This window comes from Erigeron canadensis, chromosome 6 (assembly GCF_010389155.1).
Source record: "Erigeron canadensis isolate Cc75 chromosome 6, C_canadensis_v1, whole genome shotgun sequence".
In the NCBI taxonomy this organism is placed as follows: Eukaryota; Viridiplantae; Streptophyta; class Magnoliopsida; order Asterales; family Asteraceae; genus Erigeron; species Erigeron canadensis.
The window spans coordinates 10,004,187-10,022,151 of NC_057766.1; positions in this window are offsets into that span (position 1 = coordinate 10,004,187).

Here is a 17,965-nt window from a genome sequence, read left to right on the forward strand (position 1 = left end):
CACTATCATATTCGGTTGATTTGATTATGACACATTTAATCGCATATAACATCTTTAGATATTTTTAAGTTTAACATTTGGAAAAAGGCAGATAAAAAAAAATATATAAAGAATTACATGTTGATTATTCATGATCTAAAAATAAAAATATATATGTGGAGAGTGAGGATGGACTGTATCTCAACTCTCTTGGTTATGAAGAAGCGTAATGGTCACTTTGATTCGTGGAAGTGTGGCCTGTGTAATAGGGAAACGAGTAGGTGGATCACTTGTTATGCTCATGTGAGATTTCTATGGCAATTTGGCAACTATTAAGCTGTTGGTGTAAGTCACCTCAAGTTTTGTTATTCTCAATCCCTGATCTGTTTGGACTTTATAAACATGTAAGGACGAGAAAGAAGATGAGAGGTATTGTTTTGGTGACTTGTTGAAGCATATAGAAAGTTCAAAATGAAAAAAGTTTCACTAACGGAAAACATCAACATTAAAAAGATTTTTCGATATCATGGTAGGATTGATGTAATTTTGATTTGATGTAAGTACATTTGTATAAGTTTTGGCCGCGTCACTATTTGGTAGGTGTTTTTTTTTCTTCTCAAAAGTTGGTTATATTATCTAGGGGAAATTCGTGAATAACGAACAGATAACCGGATATAATCAAACTCTGAAAGGCGTGTAATCACTTTCAGATTGAATTAATTTGGCGGTTCACCCAAACTATTCAATCGGATACAATTCAGAGAATTAAGAACGTTCTGTGTGTTTTTTATTTGAGAGAAAAGAACCAGAAAGAAAGAAAGAAGAAAAGAGAATGATCAGAAATCTTGTTACGGGATATCCTTTTATCAACAAAAGGGCAGTTATTGCTAGGAATTTCGAGTTGCCACATTTGGTCCCTCAAGTTCCGAAAATTAAATTTTCGGAGGGATTTTCAATATAGCAATATGTCGGACCCCAGCCAGGGGCTCTGCCCCTTGGACCCCGCCAGGGGCGCTGCCCCCGGACCCCCGTACCTTAGGGGCTTCGCCCCTAAGGTCATAATAAATTCAAATAGGCGTGCACTCCGCACACCAATCCTATATGATGTATTATTATGACAATACTGATCAAACAAGTTAACCTAATTACACTAAAATATCCAACAATCCTCCCCTATTTTAGTGTAATCCATGATTAACTAACAACCATCTCAAACATTCAAACTTTTGCATAAATGAAATGTCGTAACGATTGAATTTCACATTAGTACATTACAAATTCCGAATATTCGAATTTCATGGTGTCGTAACGATTGAACCATGGGAACTCTATTGAATACACGAAGATAATGTACACAAAAGTTTACACACATAGTACTTCTATCTTGACATATGTTTTACTAGCCTATGTCCCTATCCTTCATAAGCATGTCAAAGCCAAGTCCCAGCTTTTTGAAGCGGCTAAACTTCATGCTCACATAGGTAGCTCCTATAATCTTGCACCTGCATATGCAATTTGTCAAAAGAGCTATTAAGAATATAAACATTCAACCTTCTTATCTTGCAGGTCCGAACACATACCTTGGGATGAATCTTTAAATGTGTTCCAATCTCTAAACATTAAGCCTTCCACATTGAATTCAGCATCTAGCGTCATACTAGATGGGAATTGGGTATCTCAATGCTCAGAGATTTCTGACGGACTTTAATCCCACCCCTATAGCCGACTTATTCACGAGATCTCTATTCAACGCTTTGGTTAAATGGTCGGCTAGATTGTGTTGTGTTTTCACAAACACCACAGATATCACACCATCAGTGATTAACTCACGTACCATGCTGTGTCTAACACTTAAGTGTCTAGACTTTCCATTATATACTTGACTGTATGCCTTAGCCAATGTGGCTGCACTATCACATCTGATAGATATGGGTGATATCGGTTTAGGCCACAATGGAATTTCATATATCAAATTTCTTAGCCATTCAGCTTCTTTACCAGCTGCTGCTAATGCCACAAACTCAGATTCCATTGTCGAATTAGTGATGCAAGTTTGTTTCTTTGATGCCCAACATATAGCACCACCACCAAGAAGGAATACCCAGCCACTTGTGGAAGAGTGATCTTCCAAATTAGTAATCCAACTTGCATCTGAATAACCTTCAAGAACAGAAGGAAATTCAGTATAAGTCAAACCAAAATCCTTGGTTCCTTTCAAGTATCTAAATACTCGATTAATCGCTTGCCAATGAATCAAACCAGGATTGTGAGTGTACCTACTCAGCTTTCCAACAGCAAAGGCTATATCAGGCCTAGTACTAACCATGGCATACATGAGAGATCCAATAGCCTTTGAATATTCAAGTGGATTCACTGCAACTCCCTTGTTAGGCACGAGTTTTAGAGTAGGATCCATAGGAGTACTCATTGGAGAACTATCTTTGTGATTGAATTTATCCAATATCTTCTCAATGTAATGAGATTGAGAGATAGTAATACCATGTTCTCCACGTATGATCTTAATTCCAAGAATCACATCAGCCTCCCCCATGTCTTTCATATCAAACTTTGATGACAGGAATTCCTTAGTTTTATCAACTTGATCTTGGTGAGTACCAAAAATCAACATGTCATCAACATACAAGCAGATGATCACTCCTTTACCAAAAGTGTCAAATTTGCTATAGACACACTTGTCTGCTTGGTTTAATGTAAAACCATTAGACAACACCACCTCATCAAACTTCTGATGCCATTGCTTAGGGGCTTGCTTCAGACCATAAAGAGATTTCACTAACTTACAAACCTTATGTTCATTACCAGGCATGACAAATCCTTCAGGTTGTTTCATGTAAATCTCTTCATCCAATTCACCATTTAGAAAGGCAGTCTTAACATCCATTTGGTGAATTACAAGATTATGTATAGCAGCAAGTGCTAACAATAACCTAATGGTGGTAATCTTAGCAACAGGAGCATAGGTGTCAAAGTAATCAATACCTGCCTTTTGTCTAAAGCCTTGGATCACCAATCTAGCTTTATACTTGTCTATGCTTCCATCCACCTTCATCTTCCTTTTGAAGATCCATTTACTACCTAAAGGCTTACACCCAGGTGGTAAATCAGCCAATTTCCAAGTGTTATTGTGCATAATAGAGTCAATCTCATCTTGGATTGCCTCTTTCCAAAATGCAGCATCCCTTGAAGCCATAGCTTCACTGTAGGTCTTAGGATCATCATCAACATTAAAGCAATATTGATATTGAAAGTCAATTCCATTCCTTGATCCTTCCACCAAATACAATTGGAAATCATCCCCATATGACTTGGGTTTTCGCGCTCTTTCACTCCTCCTAGGCTCAGGAGGTGCTTCAGTCACTTGTTCATTTCCACTAGTGCCACTAGAACTTGCCACTGTGTCTCCAGGTCTAGGTAAAGATGTGAACCTATCCTTATTCCCAAAATCAGCATCCCTTAACTCAACAATAGAGTGCACGGATACATAGTCATTAGGTTCTATGACATAGAACCTATAACAAACAGAATTTTCAGGATAACCAATGAAGATACAATCTATACCTCTTTGACCAATGGTATCAATTTTAGGGTCAGTCAGTCTCACCACTGCTCTACAGCCCCAAACTCTAAGATAACTTAGATTTGGGATCTTTTTATGCCAAAGTTCATAAGGGGTTACCTTGCTGTTCTTGTTAGGAACTCTATTCAATAAATGACAGGCTGTCAACATAGCCTCACCCCAAAAACCTTCACTAAGGCCGGAATAGCATAACATGGAGTTAACCATTTCTTTTAATGTCCTATTCTTCCTTTCAGATATACCATTTTGCTGTGGAGTGTAAGGAGCTGTGGTCTGATGTACAATTCCAGTGGACTAAAAATACACTGGATCATAGTACTCGCCTCCCCTATCAGTGCGAAGGGTTTTAATCTTCACACCATGATAAAGCTCTACCTCCTCTTTGTAAATTTTAAATTTATCAAGAGCTTCATCTTTTGAGTGACACAAATAAACATAGCAATATCTAGTAGCATCATCAATAAAAGTAACCACATACTTTTTATTACCAAGTGATGGAGTAGAATGGAAATCACACAAGTCACTATGAACGAGTTCTAATACCTTTGTATCTCTAGTGACGTTTTTAGTGAAAGGTTGTCTAGTAATCTTAGTCAACATGCAAGTTTTACACCTTTCATTATTAACATCAAAAGAAGGTATTAGACTCATTTTTGACATGTCAAGTAATCTCTTGTAATGTACATGTCCTAGTCTAGCATGCCATAATTCTGATTTGCTAAAATTATTGCTAGAGACGGTAGAAGTCATGCAAATAGAATTATCAAAAGAAGAAACATCCAAATTTAATTTAAACATTCCATTCAAATATCCAAATCCAATAAAGGTTCCATGTTTTGACAAGATATACTTGTCACTTTCAATGACCTGCTTGTATCCACAATTATTCAATACAATACCAGATACTAAGTTCTTACGAATTCCAGGTACATATAGAACATTATGTATGAGTAAAGAGTTTCCAGAAGTAAATATTAATAGAACAAATCCTATTCCTTTAACAGGTTCAGTAGCAACATTGCCCATCTTCAATAAAGATCCATCTTCAATTGGTTTAAAGTCCTTGAACCATCGAAGATCCTTGCACACATGACATGTTGCTCCTGAATTTGTCCACCACGAAGTGTCATCATCCTGCACATAAAATGCTTCAGATATTACAGATATATAATAAATCTAAACAGAATGATCACATGGTGTGAGTCCCTCGATAGCTATAGATCGCTCTCGAGATCGTCTATGATTATGTCGTGAGTGCGGAATCCTCACGAGATAACTAGTTTGATTAGTAAACTGGTATATCGCTAATTATCAAGTAAATAATCAGCCGTATTATGCTATCTTCGTTTCTATAAGATATAGAACGAACTTAGGTGTCTGGTGTACTTGTATGTCGAACGTGATGATTATTTTAGAGTATTCATTCGTATATATATGTTTTGATTCGAACTGGGCTTGCTGGGCTTTGTTCTTACGAACTTAGCTGCCCAGCCCATGTAACGAAGTTAATCTTCGTTTGTACCAAACGAAGTTTATCTTCGTTTGCCTCTAACGAAGATATACCTTATCTTCGTTAGATACAAGACTTAGTTATATTCCTAAGTATTTCATCTTAAGGAATCCTAACACATATTATGTTTGTACTTGTATATCACACAACAAACATCATACATAACACACATATATATAACACCAAAACATGTAATCGATCATTACCGTAACATAAAGTCCATAATCTATCAATTACATATATAGATACGACATAAATTAACATAATGTCTCAATCTAAACGACATATCAAATCTAAGTTGCTGTTGTCACATCAACGTACATCAACAAACTCCCCCTTGACAGCAGCACCTTCGATTTCTTAGTCTTCAAAATCTGATCATTCATCAAACAACAATCTTTTGCTATTTGCATGAATATCTTCATGTAAGCAGAGCTGAAGTATCTTACGATATCTACTTTCTTCATGCTTCCAAAATGGCAAAAACGAACACTCTGTATCGTACAGCTTTCTCAGATCATTTCTCGAGAAGTTCACAAGCTGCATCGGATCATAAACTCTTCTCAACAAAATCTGCTTCTTTGAATCTGCATACATCTTGGCTTCACCAGAATTTCGATCAATTTCCCAATTATCCATCTTGTCCAAGACATCTTGTGCCCATTTCTTGGCAGGGACCTTGATCATGCATTTAATATCATGTTGAACAAACTCAACTGTTTTATCTGGTTTGACCACTCTTTTCTTCGATCTTGGCTCGATCTTAAACTGTGGTTTATCAGAATCTTTCATATTCTTCCTTAACCAGAAATCTTTTCTGAGATTCTTACCAACCACATCAGCTAAGCCATCATCGCTTGGATTGATAATCCAGTTATTTCCAAGCTCATGTAAATCTTCTTCACACAAACTTCTGAAATGTCTCTCACACCATGCTAAGTACTGACAACCCTCTGGTCTTTTAAGCACAAACAACTTCAATTCATCATCATAAAACCAACTCCAGATGATTGTCTTGTACTTTGCAGCATCTTTATCTGAGATATGAGTCCAATACAAATTCGGTTTCCACGTTTCCCTATGTACTATCCAATCATTTACTCTTTTCTCGGGAACACGTCGATCAACAATATGTAATGAATCATCATCTCTGAGAGAAACTGGAAAATCATTTGAATTGAATGGTCTTGTCACATTAATCTCATATTCAGATGGAATCGACACATCACCATTCTTAGCATACACAACAAAATGTAGAACTGGAGTTAGGCTGCTGAATGGGACTTGAAGCATTCTTTCTCTAACATCTGATCTCTGCTGATCCAGCACTCTATTCTCATCAATCAACGAATCTTCAGGAATTGAGTCCCATACTTCGTCAAACCCATAAGGCTTCTTGAATATATCTAGATTTGGTTCAGGGACAAATTCGCCTTCCTCGAGCTCATCACCATCAAAGAATAAATCTGTATAATCTGGATCATCTATTTAAATTTACACAAAATGAACACCAGAATAAAAGAATAATCATGATAATTATAATAAAGATGAAATGTACTTGTATTAAAATAAGATAAATTACATTTTCATTACATAAAATGTCATAACTTATTACACACAATCAATTATACATTATATCTAACGATCTTTATCATAGACAAAATTAGAAACCTGAATCACGAGGAGCACCAGAAGGACCAGCACGAGGAGCACCAGAAGGACCAACACCAGAACTAGAAGCACCTTGCTGAGAAGTATCACCTCCTGTCTCCCCCTCGATCGCTGCACCCTTTCCTCTATCTTCAACTGGGCGAGAAACATTCCTTTCAGCAGCATTATCAGCATCATCATCGTCATTCTGACGTCGTGGTTGAACCGCTGACAATCTGCAAACTTCTTCAGGAACTTCTCCCCCTTGATTCTTGACCCAGTTGATCAAAAATGTTAAGGCAGCGCGAGGCTCAGTGAGTTCAGACTCCAAAGTGCGAACCCTGGTCTCCAACAGATCAACACGACGACCAAGAACAGGAGCAACAGCAGCAGTCGGTCTTTGAGGATCAGGCATTGCTACAGATAAGCTTCAACAACACGTCGACGCTTAATTCTGGTATATTGAAGATCAATACTCCCTTGCCTCTTCACTGGAGTAACCGAACTTGCTCTGTTCACAGGGTCTTCCATATCTTCAAAGATTTCTCTCAATTCAGAATCATGCTGAGCTGCAACATCAGGATCAATCTCAGCAGCAGGAATTGAGTTAGCGGAATCTGAAATTACTGGAACAGCGTGACAAGCTTTGCTTCTGCGTTCTCTATGAAACAAAACACCCGCTTGATCAAACGACTGATGCGAATGATCGCTTTCAGAAGCAGCCGCAATATCATGAATCATCTTAGTTCGACATTCAGCAGCAGCAGAATCATCTGTGTCTGTCGCAGTTGTAGCAGCAGAACCGTCGGAACTAGCAACATCATCATCATCATTTCCAACATCCGAACCAGTAGACTCATCCCCAGAACTCTCAACACCATCAACAGAACTCGCTGAAGAACCAGAATCAGAATCGTCATCAGCAACATCCACAAACATATCATTCTCAAGACGAGATTGATAGTTTGGATTAATCAGGTGACCAAAAAGTGGTGGATCATGGAGACCAGCCACATTACTCGTATTTGCCGCTAGATCAGCAAAAAGACGCGAAGGCCAAGCATGAAGAACGTAGCGAGGACCTTGGTCATATTCTAAGTCTGGACAAAAATGTCTAACTATAGCCATCACAAATCGAGGATACAGAAGAAATCGCTTTCTCCCCCTAGCATTAATCTGATCAACAAACTCTTGATAAAAATATCGGGAGAAAGGATAAGGGCGATTATATACCAAAGCAACCATCTGCGACGCAATCTGTGCAGATAGTTGATCAAAGCCAGCCTTGCGATTGCTCAAACAGACGAGCAATGCATACGCCAGATACCTCCATCTTCCCTGAAAACCACTCTTGTCAAAAGGAAGTTTGACCTGGCCAACAAATCCCATTCTCTGAAAGCAGCGAAGAAGGAGGTCGAACTCGTAAGTCATTTCAACATCTTCCTCTTCTTCTACGTCTGGTTCTACTCCTAGATGCAAAATAGTGCGGAGCGACTCAGCATTGAAATCAAATGTTGTGCCTTCAACAGTTGCTCGTACAAAACCTTGGCCATCAACCATAACTTCATGAGCAGTAGACCAGAAGGAATTAATATACAGCTGAATCAGTCTCGGCGAATCACAAAAAGCAAAAAATAATCGCGAGCGAGCAATGTAGTTGAACATTTCATGAAAATGTTCGCAATTATGTTGATCTGGATCTAAGTTCAGTGCAAGATTGTGCTTTTTCACAAATTGACGAGGAGTGAGAGCCATTTCTGCAAAACCAATCACAATATCGAAACAAATATAAATAATCATGATAAATGGATTGCAAAATTGAAAAACTCTAATTTGAAAAAACCCTAATGTGAAAAACCCTAATCCTTAATTTCGCAAAACAAGTCTGAACGAAGATAACCAATAAATTCGTTAAGTAGACAGAACGAAGATAGAAGCTAAATTCGTAAATAATAACTAAACGAAAATAGGTCTTAAGTTCGTAAGAATTAAACCTAAATTAACACCTAACGAAGTTTAAGTTTGTTAAGACTAAACTGTACATGCAAGTTCGTAAGTTATAAAACTTATCTTCTAAGTTCGTAACCTATAAACGAAGTCTAAGTTCGTTTGAATAAACCTAAGGGTGTTAAGCTAAATTCATTCCTCATCAACTTGGGTCTAAGTTCGTAAGGCATAAAAGTAACTTCGTTTCTACCCAAGTTAAATTCGTTCAATTCAAAATCTAAGTCCATGTGCACACATCTAAATTCGTTTTGAACTAAAGTCTAAATTCGTTCACACAAGTCTAAATTCGTTTGATCAAACCAGGTGAGTGATTACAACAATTTTATAAACATAATCAACACAAATCAAATCGAAGATACATGGAACCTGAATCATATTCGTGAATGAAAAGAACATTAAAAACTTACTTAGATCTCAGTTTGGACAATGAATCAAGAAAACGAATTAAAGTGAGAAAAAAGTTTGTGTTTTTTTTTTTTAGGGTTTTGCTCGAAAATGAGAGTATTTTTCGTTTGATAAAGAAATAACGAAGAAAAACCCCTTTATATATGGAACTAACAATGGGCCAACTATGGGTCGGGCATAACTTCACAAACGAAGTTAGCCAAACGAAGATAAACTTCGTTTGAACAAAGGTGTGTCGAAAGAAGATAGCAGTTATCTTCGTAAGAACAAATCTAAAGTATTTCGTAGTTCAGCAAAAATTTCAGAGTTTCATCCAAGCAATCTTCCAAAACACAACCCTTTATCACAATCTGTACATAGCAAAAACTCGTTAGATAGCAACTTGTTCATGCCTTGTACTAAAAACTGGCTTAGCACCCAAATTCACAATCATAATGTAAGTAGATAACGGAACATTATAATCTTGAATGAAAACCCATGGTTTAAACGCTATCCTGAAAATAATCAATTTAAATATGAACCTCATTACCAGTATGATTATGACACCGAGAACTTCCTTGGATCATAGATATGCATGACAGCAAACCATCTTGAAACACTTAAGTCCCATACTAAATGCCGTCTACAAAACTTAACAAACAATGAACTATCCAACAAAAATTCACTGAAGAACTTAGTAAAGTTTCCAAAAGTATGTCATAAATCACAGCATGAAATTCAAAGGAAATTAATATCAAATTTGATTATTTTCATTAAATACATGAATCATAAATAAATAACCATTTCAAAAACCAGTTCATGTATTCATCCTTCACATGCTCTAATCTGCATCACAAATATTATCACTACACACCAAGGATCTTATCGTAATGATATCATCCATGTAAATAACAATGCAGTAACAGAAGTCAGCATTCCAACGTTATCTTCTTAACCTGAACACTGCACACTTACCACAAAACTCATCAACGCATTGAGAACAAAACAGTATAATGCAGAAAATTCAAGTTACAATCATACTCAATCAGGGTTAACAAATATGAAATAACTAAAAATCTAACAAAAGATCAAGGGAGGTCATTTCTTGTCAAACCCTAAAATGTCACCACACAAATTTAAACAAACCGATTAATAATTTGGTGACAAGTGAAAATCATGAGATTTCAAATGACTTTGACATTTCACATTACACTTGAAAAGATCTTTTTCTAAACTTTAAACAAATTATTGTCCATATTAGAAAATCTTCTTTGTGAACAGTCTACACAACCTCATTAAAATTCACATGAAGGAATTCAGCAAAAATATACTCAGAATTTGAATAGGATCTCTCGTGGAATAAGAACTTATAAAAATACTATTTTGACTCAATTAAAAAGAAAAATAACACAGAATAAAAATTGCAGAATAATAAACTAATCTAAATTCTAATTAACTAGACTTTATACATTATTCACATTAAGCATGATTACTGCTGATTAGATCAGTATAGCATGTTACATAAGCCTGCGAGTGAGAAATAATTCTCTTATTATAAGTTCTGAACCGTGACCCAACAGCGATTACCGGTATGTTTGTCCTCTTAAACACTCGGTACATCCAGTTTCCATTGAGTTATGACACTTTCGACATACCCTGGCCAAGGACAGTCACCATGTAACCCGAGTAGCCTAATATGCCATTTGAATAGTTTGCGAACTTATGTAACCCACATTCAGATATACTTTCGTAATCGATACAAGCACTAAGATAAAAATATTCAATATATTCAAGAACATCCTTAACCAATCATGAGACACTTTGTGGATAACTGAATTGAATTACTTTGTGATTTCACATATATGCTTCTGCATTTCATGATTTATAAGGAACCCGTGATTTTCTATGAGATCCATGTAGCGAACTTTCTGACAACCTATCCCAAGTTGGAAGCTTTAGGTAGGCTAGGTATACAAAGATACCCCGAGGACATACTTGTCCGAATCTCAAAGACCACATTAGCCCCTTAATTTGCATATAATTGATTTGCATAACAATATCACATTTACTTTTATGTTCATGATTGGTAGAGGTTCGTGCCTATTCATTGAACAAATCTTATAGTAATGCTAGATCTTTCACAAAATTTAAGGACTAGATCAATTCATTACTGAAAAGCAAGCAATCTCAGCCATATATCTGAATATGTTTCCCACAAGAACATTATATAATTTAAGTTCAGATTGAAGGAAACCTTGGTACTTTGTGTCTACCGATATATCCCAAATTGTAATCACTGAACTAAGCAGTTATATTACGATTAAGCAGGCTTAAAAGCTAAAGTATCGTCACTTCTACTCATTTAGCGCAGTAACCTTACTTTATTCATATTTTTTTTTTTTTTTTTTTTGGATTTTCGATTTTTCAATGTTTTTGAATTTTTCTTGACACTAGATATATACAAACTTATACTAAGACAACTCTTTTTGTATTTTTATGACACTATCTATGTACAACTTATACTACAAAGACACGAAAAATACATTTAAGTTCTTTGAGAGAAACTACTCGGCATTCTTCATACCATTGAGTTGAAATAACAACTCAAGACGAGGTCCATCAAAAGCTTTAGTGTATAAATCAGCAAGATTATCATCAGTAATAACCTTTTCTAAATGAATAAGCTTTTTCTCAAAACAGTCACGTATGAAATGATACTTTATATCTATGTGCTTGGTGACTTTAAAGTTTTTCGGATTCTTGGTAATATCTATGGCAGACTTATTATCAATACAAATAGGAGTATTAGAGATATTCATACCATAATCGCGCAGTTGTTGCTGTATCCAAAGCACCTGAGAACAGCAATATCCAGCAGCAATGTACTCTGCTTCACAGGATGACTGTGCAACAGATGTCTGCTTTTTGCACTGCCACGATACAATTCTCCCCCCTAAAAGCTGACATCCACCTGACGTTGATTTCCTATCCGAGTTGTCACCACCATAATCCGAATCAGTATAAGCTACAAAGTCAAAAGAACCATACATGGGATACCAAAGACCTAGACGAGGCTTGGCTTTCACATAACGAAGGATTCTTTTTGCAGCTTTCAAGTGAGACTCTTTCGGATTAGCCTGATATCTAGCACACATAGAAACAGCAAAGGTAATATCTGGACGTGAGGCTGTCAGATACATCAAGGATCCAATGATAGCTCGATATTGAGTGGCATCGACAGATGGATCATTAGGCTTATCAGGACACAACCCATGATTAGTCTTAATGGGAGTAACAGCATCCTTAGCATCAGACATGCGAAACCGAGTAAGCAAATCTTTAACATACTTGGTCTGATGTATAAAGAAACCATCTTTTAGTTGATCCAATTCCCCCATAGCACTCATCTCAAACTGAGCCTTCATGCTCTGTTCAAATTCCTTGCACATTTTGTCATCAGATGAACCAAAAATGATGTCATCGACATAGACCTGTACAAGCAAGTAGTCCTTCCCTTTCCATTTAATAAACAACGTGCTGTCTATAGAACCTCTGGTAAAACCACTTTCCTTCAAATGTGTTGACAATTTTTCATACCACGATCGAGGAGCCTGATGTAAACCATATAAAGCCTTATCGAGACGATATACTTTATTAGGAAAGTCTGGATCCTCAAACCCGGCAGGTTGTTCGACATACACTTCTTCTTTAATATCACCATACAAGAAGGCACTCTTTACATCAAGCTGATACACCTTAATACCCTTATAACTAGCATATGCCAGAAATAATCGAATAGCTTCAAGTCTAGCTACAGGTGCAAATGTCTCATCGTAATCAAAACCTTCTTGTTGCTCAAATCCTCTAACCACCAATCGAGCCTTATTTCGAGTGACTACACCTCTGTCATCGCGTTTACAACGAAAAACCCAACGCGTTGTTAAAGGAGATTCACCCGGAGGTAAGTCAACTAACTTCCATACCTCAAGCTTCCGAAACTGAGCCAATTCTTCTTGCATCGCCTCAACCCATGACGGTTCCTTAAGAGCCATTCCAACATTCTTAGGCTCAACCTGAGAGATAAAGCAGTAATACAAGTACCAAGTAATTGCCCCAGTATCCTTAACTTCAGCAAACATACACGACGGTTTCTTAGATTGATTCCTCGTGCGAACAGAGGCAGAAGCATCACCAATGATTTGCTTGACTGGATGATCCTTGTGGACTCTGGTTTGAGGAACCTTATCGACAGAAAGATCATCTCCCAAATTCGTCTGCACATGTTGCTCTGGAGTTTTGTAATCTGGAGTGTTAGGCTCCTCCTGAGTTTCACCTTCCGTGTCATCAGTATCATAGAAAGGAGAATCAGGTAGAGGTACATGCAAAGGATCAGTAGGAACTATAGGAGCAGGCTCTAAGGTTGAATCTGCTACTTTTGTCCCACTAGATTCTCCAGATTCAGAGGTAGGCTCAACTATTGGTGAGGAACCAGAAGAAGAACCAGAAACCGGTCCACCATCCAAAGGATCATGAAGAGTAACGACATCCTCCACTGTTGGAACACCTGCAAAAGAAACAGGACCACGAAAAGAAGTGAAGACACCATCATAATCAAAATGATTAGCAGGACCAAGGTGTACAGCAGGTTTGTGACTGACAATTACGACATTTGTACCAAGATCTACTTTGCCAGTCTTCTGATTGTACACTCGCCTAATCGGTGTACTTGGAACATAGCCCAAAAAGAAACCCTCCTCAGATTTAGGTTCAAATTTCCCTGAGGAAGAGTTTTAAGAAAAGTGCACGGAACACCGAAAGGCTCAACATTCTGTAAATTGGGCTTTTTGTTGTGCAATAGTTCATAACTAGTCTTCTTAAACCGTTTAACTGTCAAAACCCGATTCAGAATGTGACAAGCTGTATTCACTGCCTCTCCCCAGAAAGTAATAGGAAGCCCTGAATCAGCAAGCATCGTCCTGGCTGTCTCAATTAACGTCCTGTTCTTCCGTTCAGCCACTCCATTCTGTTGTGGCTCATATGGTGCACTGTACTGATGTTGAATTCCTTTGGTCAAGCAAAATACAGTAATAGTATTATTCTTGAACTCAGTACCATTGTCACTCCTGATTCTCTTAACTTTGACTCCATGGACATTCTCAACTTGCTTGACAAAATCCATAAATCGTTCGGCAGTCTCATCCTTGGTCTTCAGAAAAAATACCCATGAGTACCTCGAGTAATCATCAGTGATCACTAAACAGTAAGACATCCCTCCAATGCTTCGTTTGTTCACAGGACCAAAGAGATCCATATGAAGTAATTCGAATGGTTTGGAAATAGAGTTGAGTACTTTGGATTTATGCGGATTCTTATGTTGCTTCCCTTTCAAACACGGTACACACTTATCTTCCATCCCAAACTTCTTAACAGGCACACCATCAACTAACCCAAGACTGATAAGTTCATTCATCTTCCGAAAGTTGATATGTCCCATTCTACGATGCCATAGGAGAGATTCAGACTCATTTGCCTTGCTCAACAAACAAAGGGCTCCTTTGGATTATCAACACCTAAAATAAACCATAGATGTCTCTCTTCCTAGGAGCTTTGAGCATAATCCATTCTTCTGGAATAACAAAACCCGGCTTCAAGATGTATGCCTCCTTTTCTGTGAAATGAACATTGTTGCCCTTATCACAGATCTGTGAGACACTCATTAGATTGTGAGTAAGTTGTTCCACATAGTTAACTCTTTCTAGAGTTAGTTGTCCATTGACGACATCTCCTTGACCGGTGATGTTGCCGCCCTTGGAACCAGCAAAACTAACATATGACCCATTTATACCAGTATAATTGGACAAGAGCTTCTTGTCCCCTGTCATGTGCCTGGAGCATCCACTGTCAAGGTACCACAAATGAATAGGTTTCCTAGGAACTCCCTGCACATAAAATGAGAAATATTAGTTATCATTGGGGACCCAACCTTCATAGGTTTGGGTCGTCCCTTCTCATCCTTGAGAATCAGTTCAGTCCAATATCCATTGCTAGAAGCCGTGGGTGTGACTTGATTCTCAACTTGTCTTCTCACTGGAGAAGACGTCTGACCGCTCGTTGGAGAAGGTCTTGGGAATGAAGGCCAAAAGAGGGTCTAACACTCGAGTGAAGTCGGTTATAAATGAATTACGACTTGGAGATGTTTGTGACCGACTCGAACTCCCACTGAGGGTAGTGAATCTTTGTCCCATAGGAGAAGAACCTTTTGGTGGAGATTCACGTCGTTGAGGTATAGTAAACGGTTTTGTGGAAGATTGAACTTCTTTAGCCTTATAAACCTGTTTATCATTACCCAACCCCCTTTTTCCTTCCGAGGTGGAAACCTTTGAAGGAGAACCCAATCTCCGAGGTCGATTAGGACATACACTGTAAACATGACCTTTTTCATGACAAGCAAAGCAAGAGAGGACCTTAGTTTTTTCTTTGTATCTACCTTATTATTGGTACTTACAGATTCACTATTGTCCACTGATTTACTTGTTTTCTACTATCCTTATGGTCTCGTTTGGTCGGTGATATCCTAGACTTACTTGGGGACTTCTTTCGAGCAGGCATTAAGATATGCTTCAAAGCCTTAGTTGCTTCGACATTAACAACTAATTCATCTTCAGATTGACTATCCCTAGACTGCTTAGGTAAAGGAGTTTGACGCAACTGACTTAATCGCTTCATATCCTTAATATCAACATCCCAGACTTTATCAATCCTCTTAGGGTCAATGATGATAACGGAAATTCTAACTCAGTGTAGACCCTACTACTCTTACGAAGTGTAAAGTGAGTAATACTGTCTTTTTGACCATAAGAAGTGGACGAATCTAGGACGACACCTTTCAATTTCTCTTCCTTGGTAGGTTGAGAAGAAACTCCTTTAGATGCTGCTGTCTCCTCAGTCAAAGTAGGCTTAGGAGACGAGTCTTGAGATTTACCAACATCAACACTAGGTTGAAGTAGGACTTCCGGGATATTAGGTTCTACAGGAGTATAATTATTGTTGAAAGGAGGAGGCATGCTATTGTAAGAAACCTTAGCAGAGTCAGAACTCGTAGATGGAGAGTCCCCAAATTTTTGCATATGCATCAAAAGCTCATCATGTCTAGCTGAATCAACCTTAGCTTGTAAGTCCACTATTTCTATTCTAGCATCAGCCAGTTCTTTCTCAATAGTAGCACACTTTTTAGCTAATAATGCATAAGCTTCACCACTACTCTTTCTACAGCCAAGCATGTTTAACTTTGTCTTTCATAGCATTAATGTCAGACTCTAAAGATTTAATCCTATCCTTTAAAAATTTTTCTCTATCAGTGACAGTTAAATCTTTTTAATCATTTATCTCTTTCTTCATGAGCAGCATTAACAACAGATTCTAAATGCTTAATTCGTTCATTCTTTTGTTCAATTTCATCAAACATTCGATTACAATTTTGCAAACATGAACAATAGTACGAAGAGAATAAGATACCTGTTGATCTGCTTCTTTGCAGTCTGCCATGTACGCGACAAAGTCATCCACACTCATGCCTGCTGGAATTTCATACTCCTTCATCTGCTCTTCAATCGTCTTTTCAACCTTTTCAGTAGCAGAATCGTCTTTGTTCTCAGCAGCGTTCACCTCTCCAGAATCTTTCGTATCAGCAACCTCAACCTCTTCATCCGACTCAGAATCAGTGTCATATACCTGAGTAGAAGATTCCAAGTTCGAGCTTTGAGCATTTTCATACAGGCTCATCACTGTGGTAAACTGAGGTGTCCAAGAAATCCTCAACAGAATCTGCTATTGAGCCATATCATCAACTATTTCGGCCAAATAAGCATTATTAGTCTCATCCTGTGGAAGATTCCAGACATAAGAACCATCAGGTTGAGCAGCTACGATAGCCTTGTCATTGCTATTTCCAGTAGTATCTTCAGTCAACAAGAGAGCTCTACTTGCATTCTGATTAAAAGGACGATTACCACCTCTATCTTGACGGGTAGGGGTAATGTTGACATCTCTCTTTGGTCGTTGACATTCTTGGCAAAATGTCCAAAGCCATCGCAATATAGCACTTAACCTTTGACTTGTCAAAGCCCTGAGTACCCCCAATATGTCGACCTGTTCGCTGCATAAACCTTTGCACTCTCCTGGTGATCATCGCCAAATTCCATTTCAGATCCATTTCTTCAACATCATCTGGATCTATTTGGTCAATCTTCATCAATGAGTGCTGGATCCGTGATCCTCCCAGCAACAAAAGCTTCATTGCAGCACACATTGCGGCAAAACATTCATCCTTCCCTCAGCAGATTTCATATCCATAGGCATAGACTTGTAACCAGCAGAAGTAGATGAAATGTTACCAAACGACAATTTCCAGGCTTGGCATTCTCTTTGTCTTTCGAGCCTTGAAACCAGCATCAGAAGCCATGAAACCTGCAGAATCATCTCCATCCTAACACAATTAGGACCCTCTTTCGTGCCAGAAGAACCAACCCCAGAAAAGAATGCATTAATATCAGCTGTAGGATTCTTCATAGTGGCATGATAAAGAGATGGATCTTGTGTGAAGTTGTCTTGGAGATCCTTTGCCTTATCCTTCATTTCTCTGTTTCTTAATGTGGATATAACACCATCTATACGAAGAGATGCATAATCAGCTCTTTCTTGCAATCCATGACGAAATTCTTTATAAGCTTTCGGCAAGACCATCCAAGAATTTATCCACTATCCTCAGTAGGAGTATACTTAAGATCAAAATAGCTAACTCAGCAGAGATGTTGAAATCTCAAGATAAGATCCTCAAC